Below are 22,806 nucleotides of genomic sequence, written 5' to 3' on the forward strand. Positions count from 1 at the left end.
GAAAATGGCTTGAATTGCTTTTCCGTTTCGTACAAGTTTATTCGTAGTATGAAAAAGTGCATGATAACCATCCGTTGGAAGTAGTGTGATTTTGAATTGACACTTGACAGTGACAGAGTAAACTGACAGATGAAGCTGAAATTCTGCCTGCGCTAGTAGTTACGCGAAAGATCAAAAGACTAGGATATCTGATTGAAGGGATAGTATTTATATTATGTAAACAGGTCACATTGCGGGAAATATTACCACCAGCATTACGCAAGTGGGACACAGCTCGTATTCCCGCGATCTTGATGCTTTTGACATTACCAGTCAATGGCGGCCGGTGTGTTGTCACCGTCGCTTACCGAAAACGGGTTACCTCTACTCTAGCTATTTCAACTTTGCTCTGGAACGTAATGTTGAAAAAAGGTTTATATCGGTTTACCCGAAACGTCAAAGTCATTTATTTAAAATTTATTGCACAAATAAAATAAATATACAAATAAATAAATAAATATTATAGGACATTATTACACAAATTGACTAAGTCCCACGGTAAGCTCAATAAGGCTTGTAAAAAATGGCGGACTTAATGCCAAAAGGCATTCTCTGCTAGTCAACCATTGGGTCAAACAGAATTTGAAGATGCTATTAAGCTGTCGAGAAATAAATAAAGATAAGAAGAAGAAGATAAATAAATAATTAAGACAGATATTTGCTCGATGCTACAAGGCTACATTATGGAAAAGAAAATCTATGGCAACGCAAGTATGACAAGAATATCCTCTCCTGGAGCTTACATTCTCATAGTATTAATGGCCACTTTCAGCTGACAAATCACAAATATGTATTGCATATATCCGCCTCTACAATATTGTAAAGGTGATCATCCAACTTATACTGTTTCCGAGGTGATTGTTTAGCAAGCTATGTGAATACCACGGTCGCTTGCTCTTGCGCACTTAACAGGGTCCTCCGCGAGAATGTGAGTCGTTAGAGTAAATCTACCAACATAGCTATAAAAAGACTTAAACGCCATGAAGCAAGCCTAGCAAACGTAGATAAATTCCCCCTTATTTCCAACGCATAAGGTCCATACGAGTACGTATAAACTTAATATTTGATAGCCACGTACGTCGTTAAGTCATTTGTACTTCTTAGCTGATGTGAGATTGGGAATACTGGGTTAAGATAAAGGAATCACTGCATTATTACATAGAAAACCAGCTTAATATGATTATACGTAACGGTGTTGGTATGCACTATGCAGGATTTCACATTAAATCGATAGCACTTGAAAGGTCATGTTGACTCCTCATCTCAGATTGTTTGCATCCTGAATAATCGACATATAAGACGCTTGTAATCCATCTTCATAAAATATAAGTACCATACGAGATCTTATTGGAATGAGGCTGACCAACGAGAGAAAGTGGACTTCCTCATAAATTTTAGCTCCCAAGCTACCCGTAGTCCTCTTAATGGGTTTGATTGGATTGTGGAGTGGAGAACAATCGGAAAATCTGCTCAGTAAATCTGTCAGCTTATCTAAAACTGACCTGTAGTTAGGACGTTAAAAACTATTGCTTTAACCCACTTTCGTCTTTTGAAATTTTTGATAAATAATCCACAGGTGTCTCCTTGTTTGAATGTCTGCATACGTAGTCCCTCAAGAAAACCTCCGCACGTGAAGGGCCTGCTGCCATACAGCAAAACTACCAACCTGTTTCTAGTTTGAACTAACTTATAAACCTTTTTATAATTCTTTATAATTAAAAGGACGAAATAACTTTGAAGCAACGAATATTTCTTCATTCCGACTGACGTTTCTATCAGAGTAAACAACGCTTCCGAACTGTCCGCCTTGGATTGAATCTAACAAAAACTCCACCAAACCTCGTACCATGGCAAACCAATTATCCGACCAAATCGATTTGGTTTCAAAAGATTTTTTCATTTGACCGGGAAGCCACGTTATTCAGGTCCAGCCTTCAAAAATAAGTAAACATTATACTCGTATACCTTACTACGATGTAATAAGACGCAAAGATGTAAACGTACTTTTGGACGTCACAAAACCAGTTGTCTTGATTAAGAAATCTGAAGAATACCGTTAAATGTGTGGCGTAACAGCCAAAATAAAAACAGGTACGCGGTCGAGTTATTAAATTAATACGATACGATTATCATATTATGTGTGTGTTAATAACTGGCCTATGCATGCGGAAGGACTGATAGGTAAAAAGCTAAAGAGAAGTTGATGTATTGATACCCATTAGGTTTGATTAGATAAAAGCGGTCATTTATGAATTAAACTAAGATAACGTAACGGATGATTCAATTTAAACGCCAGGTACCTAATATGAAACAGGGGAAGTATACTGTAACAAAATGCTTTTTAGTAAAAATTACAATAAAGTGTTCAATAAATGTATAACTTTTACAGTGCATATGGTGCTACTTTACCGCACTAGTGCGATAGTGAGCAAATTACGTAACTATGTTAAAATTTAAAGGGCCATATGTACTGTAAAACGTTGTATGATACATGTGCGAATAGGCAATTCGCAACTTGTGTCGATTTAAAACACTCCCTTCGGTCGTGATTTAATTTATCGCCACTCGTTTCGAATTTCCTATTTTTCGCACTTGTATCGTAATGTACTATTATCAAATACTAGCGACCCGCCCCGACTTTGCACAGGTAACCCTTAACAAATTACATATAGACCTAAAACTTCCTCTAAAATTACTCGATTGATAGGTGAAAACTGCATGAAACTCTGTTTATTCGTTTTTGAATTTATCGCGAACATACAGACAGACGCGGCAGGGGATTTTGTTTTATAAGGTGTGGTGATTTCGTTTTCGACGCAGGCGTTAGTGTGTCCAACTTGACTCTGCACAGTGTCAGTATACATATGTAAATATCAAGTTTATATGAATATAATATATCGTTTAATATAGCAACACTAAACTTTGTTACGTCACAGACGTAGTCGGTGTTAAGTTAGCTTAGTATACCTAATTTGTTTTTATGATACCCATGGAATTATAAGGATCACAGACCAAGGTGTTGCCAACTATCCGTAGCCAAAGCTTATTTGCCTCCGGCGTGGTGAAAAGGTACAATAGTTATATGGGCCAATTTTATGTAAACATCAGCATACCATACATTTAGAACCCCGTAATAGTAACTGGTCATGCAACGCACAACATAGTATTACCGTTCATAATTAGATCATATTTGCCCAATTTCCTCGTTATAATACGTAATAATTTGAATTATAATTCGTCTTATGCTATAATTGGATTGGTATTATCATGAAGATGGTAAATTGTAGAAAGTTTACATCTGGAAACAATTTTCGGCTGAGCTACTTAACTTATTAAAGATCGGATGGAAAACATCTACGGAACTTAAGTAACTCGTCTATAATAATGAATTTAATATAATGAAAAGTTTTGTATGGATTAAAAAAAGTAAACTGGCAGCAGTTTGTAAATATGTAATTTTTAAATTATTTAAAGTAACTTTCTCTTTGAACTTGTAAATTATCCTATGTTCAAAATGGAGTGTTTTGGATTAATACGCGGATAAATATATGTACTAAATATGAATATTTATTAATTACACGTCAAGATTAGGTACATTAAACTGGATTACATTAGAGTTGCCTGGGGCATCGTCCCCAGAACGCTTGCTGCATTTCCCCGTTGAATTGCCAGACTTAGCCGCTGAGCGAAATATTCCCCCGCACGAAGGTCGCCGGACACCCACACAAGTTTGTGAGAAATTTCTTTCGCGACTTGTTTGGTGTCCGATGATAAATGTAAAAGATGAAAAACGCTCATATATTGCTTTGGCTACACTTTTTTTTCATGTCTCGCCTTATTATTATCAGTTAAGTCTTTTTCTAGCTACGCTGATTTTCCCATATCCTAAACATGAATATTTGCTATTAAATAAATGAAGCGACTTACCGATTCCCATCACAGATAACATTCAAATTCCATTATTTCAAATATCTCGTGAGAACTCGGCAAAAAATTGGCAAATAAGGGCATCAATTTTACCAAGACCATCTTACGCAAAAATAATTGCAAGAGGCCTTAGTTCTGCAAGAGCTTAAACATTTTTAATTGACCAATTGAACCGGCATTTTAATCCTATACTGATTGGTTAATACTTGTTCCCATTACATCGGGATCCTCTACTGATGTAATAAAATAACTGTATCGCGATGCCGAAGACATTACACTCGACTTTTTTCTTAAACAAACAATACTTGTACCAGGCACCCATAACGCCTTAGGAGGTAAGTGACCGTTGGTGCTATCAAATACTTACAATTGATTCAAGCGACTACTGACCGTATTGAAACGTAATACGATGCAACGGAACTCCTTTATTAAGATGGTTTGTTAAACAGCATTAAAGAATTCTGGTAAGGTATTATGATCTTTAATGACAAGTGGTAAAACATTCATAAAGTGTATGGTTACGTTGGCTTGTTATCCAGTACGGCACGCGCTGTTGACACGATAAAAAAAACTGATGGAGTGTTCAGAATTTGAGAGTACATTCAAAGGCTTGGTAGCTGTCAATTAAGAAATAATCAATCATGTTGCCACGATGGTTAGAACGTCAAGTGTGAAATAAGCTAAATCAGTAATGAAAGTGGTCATGAGAGGTGTGAAAGGTGTAGTATGGGAAATAAATAATGTAACAACGTAAGTGCTTGTTAATTAACAAATAAAATATTAAGAGAAGGTATTTTTGAAATGTGTGTTTAAAATAAAATTGGACACGAGTTGATTGGAGAGAGTTTCCTTTTTTGAAAAAGGACCCAAATCTTATTTCGCAGGTGACAAATTATCAGTTTCAAAATGAGAAAAAGCGCATAATAAAAGAGACCACAAAATGGAAGAATTAGGATAACCACAATTTTGTACATGTTTTTAACAATGTTATGATACCCTTGACCAAAAGTAACCGTAAAACGAAGCGTTTATACTTCAATAACTTTAGTTACAATATTTACCGTAGCTAACTAACTAACCGCCGACCACCAAACAATGACGAATCACCTGATTTTACGCTTCTAGAGAGTTGGGTGTTATATTTACTTTTTGTAGAAAGTGAGAAATTAGTGAGAAGGGCTAAAGATTTTTCGGTAAATTAAGCAATCATCTTTGGTAATTCTGCGACGTTCATAATATAATTATAGCTCTATTTGTTCAATCACTTGATATTGTGAGTTATGAAAGCGTAAAAGAAATAAAAACAAAAAGTAACAGAAATTAATTGTTCGATAATTAGCTAAAAATTAATGTTGAAGAAGTGGTCTTTAAGTCAGTTTAATAATGCGCGCCGTCGCTATTTACTTTGTGGTTTAATGCAAGGATTTTTATAATCACCTATATATTTATCGGATCGTGCGTGAGATGCACAATAATCACCAAGACGATTGCCAAAGTCGTATCAAAAACCATGACAAATAGTTAAAGTGGAATCGACGTCAAAGATGCGTCACGTGTATTTAACAATCATAGACGTCCCGGTCGGCACTGGTGATGCCGCGGGCGCTTACGGTACGAGTAGTAGCAGATTTGTACGTGGTCATTATTACAAATAATAGTATTGAGACTTTTTGATAGTCATGTTTTGGAGAATATATACAAGTTTTTTCTTGTTCATAATATATGACTTTTAGTCGTGAGGAATATTAATAAAGGAAACGGCATAATTAATCGATGTAAAGGTACTTATCAACCTATCAGAAATAGCTTCATTATTAAATAAATACATTATACTAAAGCTTATGCACTTAATATTCATACTTTTAAAGTATGTCTAGACTTATATTACACCGACGACCGGTCTGGCCTAGTGAGTAGTGACCCTGCCTACGATGCCGATGGTCCCGGGTTCAAATCCTGGTAAGGGCATTTATTCGTGTGATGACTTGATGAGCATGGATATTTGTTCCTGAGTCAAGGATGTTTTCTATGTATTTAAGTATTTATAAATATTTATATATTATATATATCGTGTATATCGTGTGTGTGTCGTGTGTATAAGCGGTGGTGGCTGAGTGGATATGACGTCCGACTTTCAATCCGGAGGTCGTGGGTTCAAATCCTGGCTCGTACCAATGAGTTTTTCGGAACTTATGTACGAAATGTCATTTGATAGCTTTTCGGTGAAGGAAAACATCGTGAGGAAACCTGCACACATCTGCGAAGAAATTCAAAGGTGTATGTGAAGTCCCCAATCCGCATTGGGCTAGCGTGGGGACTATAGCCCGAACCCTCTTGCACGTGAGAGGAGGCCTGTGCCCAGCAGTGGGTAGTTTTTTCTATCTTATGGGTGTTTTCTATGTATTTAAGTATGTATAAATATTATATATATCGTTGTCTAAGTACCCTCAACACAAGCCTTATTGAGCTTACTGTGGGACTCAGTCAATTTGTGTAATAATGTCCTTTAATATTTATTTATTTATTACAAATAAAACTAAAAATTCAATCTAAAAGCATACGTTTGACCTCAGTAATGCATTTAAACCAAAAAATGGCACATCCTGAGATGGAACACGTAATAATTATGTAATCAAAAGAACGAAGATTGAATTCAACTTTCTGGAATCCCACTTTATATCCAACTGAAAAAAAAACATATCACCACTAAAAAGTATAGAAGTATGATTGGTCCATAACAAAGTAACATAAAAGTAAATTCTTGGAAACAAACGTAATCAATGTTACTTATACAGAAAATAATTACAAATCACAATCGAACAGTTTCCGCTTATTAATCCGATAACAAGAAACAAAAGGCACAATACGCAACTTTCCTATGGTTTCAGAAAATCATCTTGAGAAAACATCATATTGTTCTATACCGCTGTATCACTAAATCTTTCAATTTTAATGTAGAACGAAAGTAGCTATCACACTGTTTTGTTAGACCGGTACCGAGAATTCACACATTCCTCTTCCACCTCTCTAATTCGAATTCCATCGCTTTCGTTATCCGGCTTTAACAGCGAATATTCTAGTAAAACGATTAATGGATATCGTGTTATGCTATCGTGTCGCATGGAATGCATAGTTTGCGTGCGAACGGGAATGCGGAATAGGTGAAAATGTATTTCGCTTAACATATTTCTGCGTGGACTGTTTCTTAGTGTATTGTACTATTTGGTAATAAAATTTATTAGTTGCCTGCTTAAGCTCCCTTGGTCGTTACTTAATTTCATGTAGTACTTGCCTTGCTTTAGGTTGTCTGGAAGAGATCGCTCTTTAGCGATAAGACCGCCTATTGTCTGCCTCTACATTGAATGAATGTTTTTTTTCTTGTATATTTTTACTGAGGTGTGCCAATAAAGAGTATTCTATCTATCTACTTGGACAAAATTCAAATCACGGTTCACCATAATTTAATTAAAGTTAAACATTTTTGGTCTGGACGAATTTTTATTTGAATGAAGAAGAAATGCAATAGAAGAAGAATATAATAAAGGGACTCTAAGGATACATACACCGCAAGCCTATAAAGGTACAGAATGATATTGATAAGGCAAAGATGAAGATCATTTGATGATAAACACGATCTTTAGTCATAAACGCAAAACAAGGAATATATACTTTATAGAAATGTTTTTTTAGGCCAAACCTAGTAGGTACAGTCTATCAAAAGTAACCGATCAGATTACGCGACAAAAGTATCTACCATTCTCTTTGATGATCGTTCTGGCCTAGTCGGTAGTTACTCTGCCTATGAAGCTGATGTCCTGGATTTGCATCCCGGTAAGGGCATTTATTTGTCTGATGAGCACCGATATTTGTTCCTGAGTCATGGTTGTTTTCTATGTATTTAAGTATTTATATAATATTATAGGTATTGTTTTGACGTGTAATGTATCCAGGCATAACGAAATAAATAAATATGAATATGAATATAATAATACCTGCATTTATTGTGTACGCATTAATTCACTGATTTTGTCCGAGGAAAGATAATGTTAATGAAAACTGGATAGTCAGTAACTTTACATTAATAATTATTATCATGTTGCACTGAATCGACATCCACTTTTGCAAAGTAGTTTGCATGTTCATAGCAGAAACGCTCATGAATATTATAATTTAGGAATTAACACGTAAGTCGTAACTGATGCGACAGCTTTCACTAATAAGGAGGAAACAAACATCTACTTTGAATAAAATTATCATTTACTTTATCTAGCCGTCTCCGATTGACAAATTAGAAATAAAGCATGGAAAATTAAAATATAAAACAATGGAAATTTTAGATATCATTGATTTAACTTGAAGAATGAGAAAGTAAGGCTTTCACTAATCGGGAGTTTCAAATATTTGCAAACAATTCTTAGCAATCTGGATCATTTCCCACGTAACGGTTTAAACACCAAATGTAATAGATAACATGCAGGCGTATTCTGATTGTAATAAAAGGTTGTGAATTTGTTGTGGATATGATCTGTCAGTGATATAAATGGCATTTTTTCAACCAGAAACATCTCTTTGACACTGACCAACCATAATAAATCCAGATCGAAATCCTAACATGTTCATCAGAATACGGACTTGTATGATATCAGAACATTAGCCAGGAAAATTGTAAAGCGTTATACCATACCAGTTTCTTAAACTTTATCTTCACTGGAAGAGTGAATTTTATTAACCTGGAAAAAGTTATTATATTCACATAACCTATTCGGAATATGGCTTTTTCTTCCCTGTTAGGAGGGATCAAAATAGCACTTTTCCTCCCCGCTAAAAGGGATCTAAGATCTTTCCTGTTCTAGGGCACAATCTCCTATTTTTCCAGGTTCATAAAATTCACTTTATGGCTTATCATTTGACTGCGTCGATGATTGACACAGGACCTCGTACACAATATGCACTACGCTCTAGTGCACGCATATCGCATTACGATATAATGTATGACAAAACTGTTTCACTTCATGCAGTACTGGTTTGTTGCAGGACTTCGCAACCCACTTGACGCAGCCGATTCGGAAATTATTTAGTGGTGACAAAATAAGGCGAAGCGGAGAAGCATGTAATCCAAATGTCTTCTCCGGTTCGCTAGATTACAACTAATGTTATTGGTTGATACCAGAAAGTCTCCTTTTATCTCCGCCTCAGTAGAACGGCAGCCTAGGAGATGCATACTCGTACGCGGTTAGATTTGGTTTGACACACACACATTGTTAGGAAGAGGCAATTCGATTTCTTAAAAAAAAAACAAATGAAATAAGACGGTGTTCGATTACAAAATATAATTTCTTTTATTAACAAATCCAACATTTGCCGCTTATTACGAGTATTAGGAGAAGGAGATGAATTTAGTCCTGAGATGTGAAGGTTATTGAGGTTCTCATTAAGTTTGTTACAAAGGGGATAAGAGATACTTAAAGTGCAAAATATAGAATCTTGACCTGGCTTAATTAAGGGTAACTATTTTAAAAAAAAGTAAAAGGGTAGCTAAAGATGAGCGATCCGCATGGCGGTATATTTGTTAAATAGTCCTCAACTCTATAATGTGTCTGTGTGAAGATAATTATAGTGTATTTTATATAACGCTTCGGAAATAATAGCTGCACGTAAAATAAATGATTTAAGCATAGCATGCCCACATCTATTAGCAGTAAAACACACAAACTATTTACAAGTCCAAATGGAGACATTAAAGTAAATATATTAAAGTAAATTGTCCAAATTGCTACTTTTGTACGTGTCTGGTCACAAATAAATTGCTGTTTGCCTTCATAGATTGTTTGAGTGCACTTTCTTTTGTAAGAATTTTTATGTAGGTATATTATCGTGAGACAGCATTTCTTTAAATTCTTAAGAGGGAAGAATAGGTTTGCGATTCTAACGAAATAAAAGTACTTTTTATATGAAATTCAATTTTGGGAGAAAACGCCTTCGACTAAATTAATCTTAACATTTGTTTGCTGTTTTGATTTTCTTTTTTTGCAAATTTCGAAAAGGAAAACCTATAAACCTAGTTTTTCACTGTGTAACATACTAAAAATCATGGAGAATGGAAAATTTTCACAAAATGTGGTGGTTCTATAATGTAGAACAATTAAGACGGTAAAAGATATATAGGTACTTTTGAATGTAAATTTTAGAGGGTTATCGATATTTGGAAAAGTTATCCGGTATATCAGATACTTTTGGCGCGTTGTTTCATCCGTTACTATTGATGCTGACTGTACGTGGTATACTTCCTCCTTAAACGTAACGTTCGGAAGTCAACTCCAGCTGCATTACTGATGTGGCATCTACGCCGTAATAATATATACTAATCTATGTCTACGCCGCTGTATCTGCCCATTTCCCTGAGAAAAATGAATGACGTCCGCCGCCGCATTACTATCGCTATAATGACGTTAAATCCGTTACTCATTTTATAAAGAAAATTGACAAATATGGCGCCTGCGTCAAGGCCTTAGCAGTAATGTCGCAACAGTAGCGATATCGACGAGCATGTCTTTGGCAAAACAGGGCCGATCCGTCAACATGTTGACCGATCTGCTCCTTTTGAACTGTTTTGAACTATTAAGGACGGTGAGTACGAAGAATTTCGTGCATTGACCTGCCATTTAATATCTCTATCCCACGCCCATGATTGGTATTTATGTTGTCTCGCTTGTACACGTGCATTTACCGCCGGCATCATCGGCGAGACAGCATTGTAATATAGAAAATGTCTTGTCAAATATACGAAATTCTTCGTGCTAGTCTAAAACTAAAACTTTAATCGAAGCGCACTTAGATTCTTCACGCGCGTTGCCCCTTCAAAAACTTAAATCAAATACAATCAAAGATGGATATGGAAGCAACATATTATACCTAGGTTCAATCATTGTTTACAGCAATGAAATGATTCTCTACATGCAAAATTGTAGTAATTTTAAAGAAACGAAAGAATCCAAACGGACATTATTTTAAGTTTTTTCGACGATTACGGGTAGATATGTGCTATTTAAGCGAGCGATAAAATGAAATGGCCCGTAATGAGTGGGTGTGGGAATTATTCAGACCTTACCGCGCTTTTTAAATGACTTTTTGTTACGTGTTTGTATATGAAAGATAGCACTTCACCAACTTTTCAAACTTTGTGTAAAATTGTTACAAGTGTAAAGTATTTATGTAATCACTATTATCAAACAAATACAAGGAATACAGCTAGATTTTCCACAGGTGCCGCCATATTGCCCGCCAAAAACAATAGTTTTGATTAACATTTTGTGGTGTAAGTAACAAATATTGATTAAAAATTACATTTATTACCACTTTTAAACTTTAGTAAATTCTTTTGTTCTTATTTAATTAATTATGATATTTGTTTATCTTACATAAAGTTATTGATTAGGTTAATTAGTATTATAACATTTATAACTAAACATGAAATATTACACCGGATGTCTCAATGCAAAATACTTTGGTAAATAAAAGGCTAATCAATTACAGTATTTTTTTTAAATATTAACAACTAAGAAAGAATTATCAAAATAGAAATCTGTTGACGGTAAAAGGTGTTTTGACATTAATAATGATATAAATTATCTTATATTTCTAACATTTTTATGAAGGTTTAAGCTTTTGCGGCTCCCAATAAATGATGATTTTATTTGAAATTCTATCTATTCAAAGTCCTTCCAGTCTATCTAGTCGTCCTTCATTTTATGTAACATTATGATGATTTTTTTATCACTGTATAGTGTATGGTTTTAAACGTACCTAACTACCTATGTATGTGTTTTAAAGTTCACATATTGTACTTAAGAGCAATGGATCTACTTTGAAAAGAAGTTCTATTCCTGTTTCATTGCTAGAGCCTTTCTTTATATGGCATGGTACATGTTTGAGTAGCACTGAAAGCATTTCACGCCGTTCTCGGTCGTCTAATGCTGCATCCATCATAGCAAACGCCTCTATGCACTAACCGATGAAGCTACAATGTTGCAATATTACTAGGTACTTACGTTGATGTAAACAGGTAACGATGCGTTAAGAGCTGTACACGGCATTATAGGTTGTAGTAGGTACAGATTATTGATTCAGGATAAGTTGATAAGCGATTAATTTTACCTTACAACTTACTAATAACCTAGTGCTAAAAACATCGTGAGGAGACTATATACCTAATAAAAAGTAAAACATTTGTAAGAGATTAGGAATCTGTCGGATCCTACACCGGTACATATGAGACATCGGAAAACCATGTCATCGAAATAATTTTTGGTTTTGAGATTTGAATTACTGTACAGTCAGCATCAAAAGTAGCGGTAGAACAATTAAGACTGTAAAATATATACTTTTGACTGTGAATTTTAGATTATCTATATTTGGAAAAGTTATCCGGCATATCAGATACTTTTGGCGCGTTGTTTCATCCGCTACTATTAATGCTGACTGTACCTATGTCAATGATTTTATAAGTGCCGATAAGTTGTAGGCGTTCCAAAATTAAAGCGCTTACTTCGTACAGATTGCACAAATTGCCTTTATACGCGATTAGGTAAGCGAGAAATGTGCACGTGCTAACGAAATTACGCACACCGAAAGAGAAAGAGACAAGCTTATGTTTAAAAACGAGTATGACAAAGATGAATGGCATGCGAAAATTAATCAACAAAAAACAGATTCATTCGTATGCGTCTAAATAAATATGGAAGTATTGTTTGTACTCCTTATGTATGAGTATAACCTATCTATAGTTATATAATACCATTGTTGTATGTATGTTAGTTTATAAGGTATGTATCTATGACCCTTAGTTGCCTTGATATTTTTTACAGCTGCTTTCGCTAATACTAGAGCCAAATAAGATTCTGTATTGGTAAATATTATGTCGATATTTTAAAATGAGGACGAATATGCTAATAATAAGGGTACCTACTAGAGACAACATAATCTTGTATATTCATTTAAATACAAGACAACCTAATCATTATGCAAACAAAACCAGTAGGTAGTGAGCACGGAGGTACCAGCCTAGTCATATAGTTGCATGTACCTGTCAATCTGCTATCTCAAGTACGCGAAGTTTACCTGCAAAAAAGAAAACACGATAATTAATCACTGCTTATAGAAAGTAGATATTTATGCCTTCATTAAAAAACGAGATTATTATCAACATATTGAACCTGATAGGAAATTACTTTCGCGCTTTACACGTAGCAATGTGCAAGCTATCAAATTTTCCACAATGTAAACAAAACATAAATTTAGATAAATAGCGTTTAGATTAGGGATTATTATTCAATGTTCTTAATTGTTGACAACTGTTTTATTTAATATTTATGTTACTCATTACATGCTCATTAGGCGTCTATTTTAATATTCCAAATCGAACATGGATTTAAACAAAATTTAGTTTGCTTAATCATTTCTCGACACGCGTAATATTGTGATTTCGTGGCTGATTTCTGTCTCGGATATCGGAAATAGGTAATTATTTAAGCAATTTTGAGAAGTTCTATTTAAATTATTGCCCTTAATAAGTTAATCCTTGTTGCATCCTCAGCTGATTTAAAGCCCGCGCTCGCTTATCGACGTGATCTTGATCTTCACTTTTTATATTCTTGTTTAAAAGAACCTACTATGTCGTCAGTGGTGACGTTAATCATATTTTAGTTCTCTTCATTGCCGAAATACTCACTATTCCGAAAAAAACACTTTTTTCTACAATAACGTAAAATTGGGTGAGTAGGGATAAAGCCGTCCTTCAAACCTCGATAGCATTTTTTTTCATGTGGCACGTTGATTTTAATACAGAAAAAATTGTCCTGTCGTGTGAATTTTAGTTTTTAATCTCTCGGTTAATTTCACAATTATGAAGATAAGCACAAAATAGTGCGAAATTCCACCTTAACCCGTTGGGTTTTATAATAGGGGAAAGCAATAGGGTGAGATGAGTAAAATTTTCGGATTAACTTGCCTTGATCCGCTCTCCGTCCCACACTTTGCTCATCCTTATCGCTTCTCTTCAGCATGGTGGGTCCCCGCCTCCCTGGCTCCGGTACTGGGCGCCTACCGCGAAAACCGAAATTCGCAAATTGCGGGGATCTTTCTCTTTTACTCTTACTAAGACGTAATTAGAGTGACAGAGAAAAATGCTCGTAATTGACGAAATTTTCGCGGTTATAGCTCTGGCCCCATATCATAAACATCTGACATCTAGAGATTTGGCTTCTCAGTGTTGCCACAAAAAAAATGTCTGAAAGTATTATAAAATTACTCTTAGAGTAAACTAAAACAGAAAATCAAAGTAGTACCTACCGGAAAATATCCGCGTCCCCCATCCCGTTTTACGGTACCGAAATAACAATAAGGCTTCTGTTGTAGGTATCTAGACAACGATACATATAATATATAATTATTAATACTTAAATACATAGAATACACCCATGACTCAGAAACAAATATTGTGTTCATCACACAAATAAATGCTCTTACCAGGATTTGAACCCGGGACCATCGGCTTCTTAGGCAGGGTCACTACCCACTAGGCCAGACCGGTTATCACTAACTTAATTTACTTACAACCACATAATTTTTTCGTTCCTTTTTTAAGATTGATATTGTGATACAAATCCAAACGGACACCCACGTACCCGGTTTTGTTTAAATATCCGTTATGTAAAGATTACCGTACGTGCGAATCCAACCTGGTCTCAATTTTGTAAACAAAAATCAGATTTCAGAGAATTGAATCCATTTCTCAAGTTCTTTTTGTCTGCAAAAGTGTTTTTAGATTTTACGTAAACTGATTTGTAGCGCGAGAAAGATTTTTGTTAAAAAATCTTTATTAAAATAAGTAAAAAGTTCGATCTTGACATACATTCTAGTAAGAAATTATTTATATGCGGCGACTTTAATGTAAATATTTTGGAAAATTCAACAATGTCTTGTAGATTGTTGAATCTATTCAAATCTGGTAATCTCAACCACATGTTTATGGAGCCTACTAGAGTGACTGCTACTAGTGCAACCTGTATAGATAATATTTTCACTGATATTGTTCCTATTACTAAAAAAGTTATCAGTAATTTAGAATCAGACCACTTAGGTCAATTAATGGTATTTGAGACATTAAGGAAAAATACTTTGAGAAAACAAATAACTTTTGTACCAGTAACCTCGGACCGCGTAGAAAGAATGAAGCAAAGTCTAGTTCAGGCGCTACCCTTTTTGTCTTCCGATATGGGTCCAAATAGTATGTATAATTCATTCTTTCACACTTTTATGGATCATTATAATGCGATATTTACTTCAAAATCGGTCGTAGTTAGTGGTGCATCAGTTTTTAGTGAGTGGGCTACTGCGGACTTACATCAACGAAGACGTGCACTGTATGCCTTGTATGAGGAACGGCGGTTTAACACGAGTGATGAATTTAAAGAACATGTCAAGCAATATTCGAAAAAGTTTAAAATAGATTGTCATATAGCTAAGCGAAATTATCTAAGTCAAAGAATAAAAAATAGTCCCAACATTATTAAAGCAACCTGGAAAGTAATCAATGTGGAGACTGGTCGCTCGAAACACAGAGTGAATGATTTTAAACTAAATATTGATAACAAAATTATAGATTCCAATTTAGAAGTAGCTACAGAATTTGAAAATTTTTTCACTGACGTACCAGTTTTCACAACTAAGGATTTAAATTCATCACCCTCATCCGCTGTTACTCTATTAAAAGATAACGCTCCAGAGTGTTGTGGAGATTTTCATTTTGAACGTGTTTGTACCTCCGATGTAGTAAAGGCGTTTAATTCGGTTAATGTCAAAAAAACGAATGACCTCTGGGGAGTCTCTGTCCATGCTGTCAAATCCTTAGTAGAAATTATAGCGCCTGACTTAGTAATTATATTTAACAACAGTGTTGATTGCGGCGAGTTTCCTGATTTAATGAAACATAGTAAAATAACTCCTTTATTTAAATCGGGTAGCAACTCTGACCCCACTAACTTTAGACCGATATCTGTGCTACCAACGTTCAGTAAGATTTTTGAAAAATTAATACTTTCTCAATTAGTACGACATTTTAACGTCAATAATTTAATGCATAATAAGCAGTTTGGTTTTACACGGGGTCGCTCGACAACCGATGCTGGTGTTGAGCTAATTAAGCGTATCTTCGATGCCTGGGAGGAGTCACGAGATGCTATAGGTATCTTCTGTGATTTGTCTAAGGCCTTCGACTGCGTTTGTCATGAAACATTAATCAGGAAACTACACTATTATGGAGTTAGAGGAGCGGCACTGGATTTACTTAAGTCCTACTTAAATGGTAGAATACAAAGGGTCGATGTGAATGGACAGCGATCACCGGGGTCATTGGTCTCTATGGGTGTACCACAGGGGTCAATATTGGGACCTTTCCTGTTCCTTATCTACATAAATGACTTGCCATTCCTTGTAAAGACCCACCATGATATAGTATTGTTTGCAGACGACACTTCACTTATTTTCAAAGTCAAACGACAGCAACAAGCTTACAATGATGTAAACGATGCTATTTCAAAAGTAGTAAATTGGTTCAATGTTAATAATTTATTGTTAAATGAGAATAAGACTAAATGTATTAAGTTTGTCACTAGTAATGTAAGGCATGTAAAAACAAGTGTCATTGTCAAGGATGAGGAATTGGAATTAGTTGATAGTACAGTTTTTCTTGGTATAACTTTAGATTCTAAACTCCAGTGGGGTCCCCATATTGCTACTCTTTCGAATAGACTGAGTTCTGCAGCTTTTGCAGTAAGCAAAATCCGTCAGTTAACTGATGTCAAAACAGCTCGATTAGTATATTTTAGTTACTTCCATAGCATTATGTCATATGGTATTTTACTGTGGGGTGGTGCTTCAGATATAAATACCATTTTTGTTCTGCAGAAGAGGGCTATTCGAGCAATATATAAAATGAACCATAGAGACTCACTGAGAGATAAATTTAAGGAAATTGACATCATGACAGTGCACTGTCAATACATTTATGAGAATATTCTGTATGTGCATAAAAATATTGCCGATTTTAAGAAAAATTGTGACATTCATAATATTAATACTAGAAATAAACATAAGTTCGCCGTGCCCTTCACTCGGCTCCATAAAATTAAAAAATCATTCATGGGTAATTGTGTGAGATTTTATAATAAACTTCCAAACCATATTACTGAGTTACCAATTAATAAATTTAAGAATCATGTAAAGCGTAAACTTATTTCTAAAGCTTATTATACCACACAAGACTACATGAATGATAAAACAAAGTGGGATTAATTGAGATTCGAAATGATTAATTATTTATTATATTTGAATAATGATGATGAAATGGATATTCCAATGCATGTATTTCCTTTGTTGTTTTTATTATATTTGTTTGACATTTAGAATTTATTCTAGAAACAATCTAGACTAGTATTTTTTATACATTTTTTTTTTGCATGACTATATTTTGTGAAAGTTTTAGTATTAAATTTGATCTATGAATTATATTCATTAGTATTATATATGGAATAATATTTACAACATCAATAAATTGCTCAGATAATTAGATTAAGATAATTATATGTAATACTGTCTTACTATTCATAAGTGCTTGTTGCTAGGCCTACATGAATAAAGTATATTTGAATTGAATTGAATTGAACATTTTCTGTCATCTTCATAATCACTTTCTCTAATATGCTAAACAATTCTGAAGAGTACTAGAGCAAACATATTTTTATAAAGAGATGCTGCTTTTTAGAATTGAGAGTCAGCGCTTTAGCAAGTCACTGCAATATAAAAAGTTCTAAAATATTGACGATTCATACTTCCTTTGTGATAGAGATAGCAAATCAAGAATGATGAGTTGAAATAGGACAGAAAGCCGAATGAAAAGTTTCGTTTTCTAAGGTTAATGATTATTTGACTTTGTATTGTATGGACAGGTTGTGTAAGCAGTCATGGTTTGGCAAAAACGTGATGATGATGTTTACTGGGCTGGTAATGATGATGATCGACACAAATCGAATAAGAGATTTCATTAGGCAAGCTAGCAATTGCAGAAATATCCGGATAATGTTTGTAGTTGTTTTCGTTCGTATAGTAACTTTATACAAAAAGGTTTACTAAATATCACGCTAGATGGCGTTGAACTAGCTGCGTCGATTCGTACATCTCGCTATCGAAATTCCTATCGGGTTTGTATATAAGGGTCGGGAATTGTCTATAATACGTGAATGTTTGTTGGATTACTACTCAATCTTCTCATGTAAAGGACACCCTTTTTGAACGAGTTAGGGGTACAGTCGCCATCAGATAAATCTGAGCGGCCAAGGTGCGCTTACAAAAATTTGAATAAGGGCGTTAGAGAGTGCGTGTTCAGATATTTTTGAGCACTTCGGCCGCTCCGATATATCTGATGATGACTGTTCCAATTCATTGTAATTTTAGCTGTTTTATATCGAATTTATCATTCGCGTTCGGATCATGATGTATCTTATTTACTTAACTGAATAATAGTCCTAATATTATAAATGGAAAAGTTACCTATATGTTATTTGTTCCTCCTTCAATCAGAAACGGCTATCTGTTTTCTATAAAATTTGGCGCTTAAATAATGTATAAAAAAGGATAAAGGAGATTTGATATCCGAAATTCACGGGCGATGTCGGGCAGAGGCTAATGATAAATTATTACAAAATATTTATCAGATCCAAAAACAAAACTTATCTAGCTTTCGAATCACCGTCTTCGCTTTAACCTCGTAACACCCACCGTACAAAATATTTCGATTTTTAATTAAGTAGATGCTTGTTGGGTAGTTTAAGATGAATTTCGTTTGTTTGAGAAAGCAACAAAACAAAAGATATGCTACTATTTGGTTTATAACAGGTTCTATTTACATTGAAACGGAGTGTACATTGTAATGCACATTGAGCCTTAAGAGCGTTAAACTTGAAAACAATATTAAAATTGCTATCTCTACTGACTTACAGTCATAAAACTATAAACGCATTGTATCATGCATTATTTCTCTAAATGCTTCGTTACATGCCATTTCCACAAGAATAGTTCGGAGCAAAAACCGCGTTCCGTTTCACCGACACTGCTACCAGTTTCAGTGATCTCTGGCTTATGAATTAAAGATTGAATGTTTGTTCACACTTGATTTGCTATTTCCATGTCGATTTAAGAATAGATCCAATGGGTATTGGTATTAAAACGGCATTCAATACTTATTCAACGTTTATATTTTTAATTTAGCGCATGAGTCTCTGTTTCTTAGCTTCTTCTCAAAGCGACATTAATGGTTCGCTAAACTATAGTTTAATTTGGTGACTAGAGCCAACATGATAATCGTTAACGCTCTGTAGCGTAGTCATCTCTCTCTTTCACTCTCCAATATTAGTGCGACAGTGACAGTTGCGTTTCGTTCGCTATGAAGCGTAAACGATCGTTTCTATCCTTATATCCTATAGGTACCTTAAATCCATTTGTGATTCAGTCAGTACCTGGTTATCATGAAAATATTAATTTAAACTTTATTGCTTTGAAATAAGAGCTTATAATATAGTCTCCATGCTTAGTAAAACAAAAGGTGACTAAATATAAAGCTATAATTGATGGTGTTTAAAAGATTGATCTTTATTACGTTGGCAGAAACATGAACAGGCAATTTTTGTCTGAATATTCGATGTAGAAAGTAGCGTGGGTTGACTTAAGAATTATATCGTGCAATACTAGGATTGGATGGTATAACGCAGTATGTGCTGATTAATCCTCGTAATTCTATATCAAAACAAAAACAATCAAAAGAGCAGTAAGTATAAATGTTTCGCATTTCAGCATTTCGCAGACGAGCATTTCTTCTTCTCTTCTATCCTTTCATCTACTGAGATACTTACCTAAGTTGGTTTGATTTACTTAGGTTGTAAAGTACAAAAAGTATTATTTTAGTTGACTCATAGAAAAAGTGTTGTGTACAACAGCGTACAATTTCCTCAGCAAGCTTCGTGGCCTAAACACTGTACTTAACCGAAAGCTCTCCATTGTATAAAATAGTACATATTACACACTTAATTTTAAAGAACTACCTTATAGGGTTTTATAGTAAGTGGGTAAGTAGCTACCATATATCGAGTATTTCTGTATTTGTGTTATATGAGGTCTTTGAATAATAATTGATAATATTTGAGACCTTCCGTTTTCTTTATATGTGAATCACATGGTCTTTGTTTAAAAGTAGCGTCAAAATAATAGTTACCTACGCATTTTTCATGTTTTTAAGCATATTGGTGCTTACTGAATAACACTGTCCAAATACAACAAAATATAGTTCCCAGAATGTAGTTATCGTTCTGATTCCGATCAGATCGTGATTCGTGGTTATTTAGATTCTATTTGTAATGGGAAATGCTCGAAGCTACTTTGCAGCCATATTTGACAGAGCGGGGGCGAGGAAATTGCACTGTTGCTTTTGGAGAGATAAATTGCGGGGTCAAAGTTTATTCGATAGTAAGTAAAGTAGGCGAAATAGTAGTGATGATCTTGCAAAATTTTATTATAAAATTGTTTCTAGTATAAGTTGGGATAATTTCGAAAGTGAGGTCTTTATACGAGTAAGTCGACCACGCAAACCTGTTGTGACGTTATGTAGTTTATGCATAAAAATATTGATAATTGAAAAATAAATATGTATTGTATTAACGATATTTTTTAACACCACAGCACTTACGGCCCGACTCGAACTTTAAAATACGTCAAATATTACGTCTAGATATGATATGAATCGGATCGTAAGTGTCAAAAGTGACGTTTCTTCAAACAAAAACATTACTTTAAACACTGACATATCCGAGACATATCGTTCCAAAGATGTTTGACGTTTAAAATAACACTTGTACTGTCTGGGCTATCAAAATGGCTCCCAACTTATCTTGGTATGACTCTATTTGACGTAGGTATCTTAAAGTTCGAATCGGGCTATCAATAATAGTAGCAATTACTACTAGTAGGTACCTAAAAGTTATAATTTAAGGTATCAAAGCCACTAAAAATGTTTTCTAAGAATTCAATTAGCATATTCACATTAATACGTTGTTTCACGGAACGTGCACTGCACCGCGACAGTCCGCGCGCATGCATACGTGCATGCATTGTCAGTTGCTGCAATTATTTCCTTAAGAGGACATTCCTGCACTGGGCGGTCACTCTTAAATACATTTACAGTACATATGGTGCTACTTTATAGCACTAGTGCGAAAATTAGCATATTAAGTTACAGTGTCGAACATTTAAAGGGCCATATGTACTGTAAAACGTTGTACGATACATGTGCGAATAGGTAATTCGCAACTCGTGTCGATTTAAAACACTCCCTTCGGTCGTGTTTTAATTTATCGCCACTCGTTTCGGATTTCCTATTTTTCGCACTTGTATCGTAATGTACTATTTTACTTTAACTATCATGTAACTTTTTAATTGTTTATCTACCTAAATAAACTACTATGCTTTTTGCTTTATTTTTGCGATAAATTAATATTTATATGAAATAGAAGCGTCAAAAAAAAAAAACAAATAACGCAATATACCGTCAGGTGACAATCAAAACTCAGTAATTACTACCGCAAATTCAGAGCCATAGTGAATATTATGTTTAAACATTCAGTAGTTTATAAATTTACTTAACGAAAATTCTTAAAACGAAAATTTGGCATATTTGAGAATGGAAATAGGAAACTACGAAAAGCTGTTTTAGATTTTTATAATTTAATTTTATTCAGGAAGTGCAGCAGTTAGTTGTATCACTCACTTGCGGAGAAACTATTAATAAAGAAATTGTATATTCTAGTAATCAAAAAGCTCTAGGCCCAGAGGCCTCTTAAATTCAGGCAGATGCTTACTTTAGCATATAAATTGGCTGCCATCTTGTGCTGAGCCGCCATTTTCTATTATATTCAAATTGAGGAATGCTATTGAGTTTTGAATCGTGCACGTGGCCATATTTGAGTAATTTAATGGATTTGCTATTCAGGAGTTATTATGCGAGAGGAGACTTTGAGCTCCATTTGGAGTTAAGGAACTGCAATTAATTTTCATACTAGATGATACGAAACACAATCTTATAGAATAGAATATAGATTAGTTAGCAATAAGATAGTAAAGTTTTACGAAGAGCCCATATATTTATTGATTAAAGTAAGTTAATTTTAATGACAAGGTAAGTTACTAGTAAGTTCGAGTACTTTCTTGCTTCCCATACAAATCTTATACTTTGAAACGAGCATTTCTTGTATATTTATATATTTCGGGGATCTCGGAAACGGCTCTAACGATTTCGATGAAGTTTGCTTCAAAGGGGTTTTCGGGGACTAAAAATCGATTTAGCGAGGTCTTATCTCTAGGGAAACGCGCATTTTTGAGTAAGTATTTACTTATATATTTTCCGAGCAAAGCTCGATCTCCCAAATATTAATGATATTAAGAAGGTTTAACACGCATAATTATAATTATTCCCTTTTTTTGTACTTCATCTATTTCTATGAATGAACCTGATTTCAGTTCACGGTTAAACCCATTATCTCTAAATACATCTACGGTTTTGCCATGCAATATCTCGCCAATGCTACGCATGTCATCTTACATTTTAGACGGTTACCCGTTGTCGACTTCATAAGTCACGATTCCACGGGTCATAAGTTCTTTTCCAACTCTTTAGTGCTTGTGTCATATCATAATCAATTCTATATCAACGCGATAAGCGATGTTATCGATTGTATAGTA

At 34.5% G+C, this 22,806-nt stretch overlaps 1 protein-coding gene across 4 annotated transcripts in view; it reads right to left on the reverse strand.

The window, feature by feature from the left end:
* LOC133522298 (uncharacterized) overlaps positions 1-22,806 on the reverse strand; it is a 227,179-nt gene that overhangs the window by 70,288 nt on the left and 134,085 nt on the right. The window contains exon 1 of one of the 4 annotated variants that reach the window (XM_061857586.1): positions 13,049-13,067. The exons of the other annotated variants lie outside the window; for them this stretch is intronic. The gene's annotated coding sequence lies outside the window, so the exon portion shown is untranslated. Of the gene's footprint in view, positions 1-13,048; positions 13,068-22,806 lie in introns of those variants that run through there. 4 annotated transcript variants of the gene reach the window in all.

This window comes from Cydia pomonella, chromosome 10 (assembly GCF_033807575.1).
Source record: "Cydia pomonella isolate Wapato2018A chromosome 10, ilCydPomo1, whole genome shotgun sequence".
NCBI lineage: Eukaryota > Metazoa > Arthropoda > Insecta > Lepidoptera > Tortricidae > Cydia > Cydia pomonella.